We start from the raw sequence: 2,125 nt of genomic DNA, 5'->3' as shown, positions 1-2,125 counted from the left end.
AAGGAAGAAAGGATATGAGTCTACCGCTTACAAGAAAAGATCTCATGATAGTCAATATGGGCCCTCAACACCCATCAATGCATGGTGTTCTTCGACTGATCGTTACTCTCGATGGTGAGGATGTTATTGATTGTGAACCCATATTAGGCTATTTACACAGAGGAATGGAAAAAATCGCGGAAAACCGAACTATTATACAATACTTACCTTATGTAACAAGGTGGGATTATTTAGCTACTATGTTTACAGAAGCAATAACAGTAAATGCACCAGAATTCTTGGAGAATATTCAAATACCACAAAGAGCCAGCTATATTAGGGTAATTATGTTAGAATTAAGCCGGATAGCTTCTCACTTGCTATGGCTTGGACCTTTTATGGCGGATCTCGGCGCACAGACTCCTTTTTTCTATATTTTTAGAGAGAGAGAATTAATATATGATCTATTTGAAGCTGCTACAGGTATGCGAATGATGCACAATTACTTTCGCATCGGAGGAGTAGCCGCCGATCTACCTTATGGATGGATCGATAAATGTTTAGATTTCTGTGATTATTTTTTACGCGGAGTTGTTGAATATCAACAACTTATTACACAGAATCCAATTTTTTTAGAGCGAGTTGAAGGAGTAGGTTTTATTAGCGGAGAAGAAGCAGTAAATTGGGGCTTATCGGGACCGATGTTACGAGCTTCTGGAATACAATGGGATCTTCGTAAAGTAGATCCTTATGAGTCTTACAACCAATTTGATTGGAAAGTCCAATGGCAAAAAGAAGGGGATTCGTTAGCTCGCTATTTAGTACGAATTGGTGAAATGAGGGAATCCATCAAAATAATTCAACAAGCTGTAGAAAAAATTCCTGGAGGACCTTATGAGAATTTAGAAGTCCGACGCTTTAAGAAAGAAAAGAATTCTGAATGGAATGATTTTGAGTATAAATTTCTTGGTAAAAAACCTTCGCCCAATTTTGAATTGTCAAGACAAGAGCTTTATGTAAGAGTAGAAGCCCCAAAAGGTGAATTAGGGATTTATCTAGTAGGAGATGATAGCCTTTTCCCCTGGAGATGGAAAATCCGTCCACCCGGGTTTATTAATTTGCAAATTCTTCCTCAGCTAGTTAAAAAAATGAAATTGGCTGATATCATGACGATATTAGGTAGTATAGATATCATTATGGGGGAAGTTGATCGTTGAAATGATAATAGATAGGGTAGAGGTAGAAACTATCAATTCTTTTTCGAAATTGGAATTATTAAAAGAAGTCTATGGACTGATATCGATTCTACCCATTTTGACCCTCCTTTTGGGAATAACAATAGAGGTACTCGTAATTGTGTGGTTAGAAAGAGAAATATCTGCGTCGATACAACAACGTATTGGTCCTGAATATGCTGGCCCCCTGGGCCTGCTTCAAGCTATAGCAGATGGGACTAAGCTACTTTTAAAAGAAGATATTCTGCCATCCCGAGGAGATATTTCTTTATTTAGCATTGGACCCTCTATAGCAGTCATATCAGTTTTATTAAGTTTTTTAGTTATCCCTTTGGGATATCATTTTGTTTTAGCCGATCTTAGTATTGGTGTTTTTTTATGGATTGCCATTTCAAGTATAGCTCCTATTGGTCTTCTTATGGCAGGATATAGCTCAAATAATAAATATTCTTTTTCAGGCGGTCTACGAGCTGCTGCTCAATCCATTAGTTATGAAATACCATTAACTTTTTGTGTGCTAGCAATATCTCTACGTGTGATTCGTTAAAATAGATCTTTTTCCTATAAAATCCATTAACTATTTATATTCCTTTTCTTATTTAGTATTTGGGTTGGTAAGTTAAACTAGATAGCTATATGAGTGAAACAAAACAGCTTAAAAATTTGTAGTAAAAAGAAAAAATCTCATTTCCTACGTACAAGAAAAAAGTGGAAGTAAACATAAGCAGTGTAAACTCTTTATCCCAAGGTTGATATTTTTTAATTAGTCATCATATCTTGAAGCGGCCAAGAATAAAGGATTCACGATATGGAATTCCATTACTAGAATACTCCTAGTTATTACTATAACTTAATAATCCATAAGAAGAATCCACCAAAAGTTAGTGAAGGGTTAGGAACACTAAAGTACA

The sequence above is a fragment of the Aegilops tauschii genome, unplaced genomic scaffold (genome assembly GCF_002575655.3).
Source record: "Aegilops tauschii subsp. strangulata cultivar AL8/78 unplaced genomic scaffold, Aet v6.0 ptg000732l_obj, whole genome shotgun sequence".
NCBI classification, from domain to species: domain Eukaryota; kingdom Viridiplantae; phylum Streptophyta; class Magnoliopsida; order Poales; family Poaceae; genus Aegilops; species Aegilops tauschii.
Note: the sequence above shows the minus strand (reverse complement) of the source record.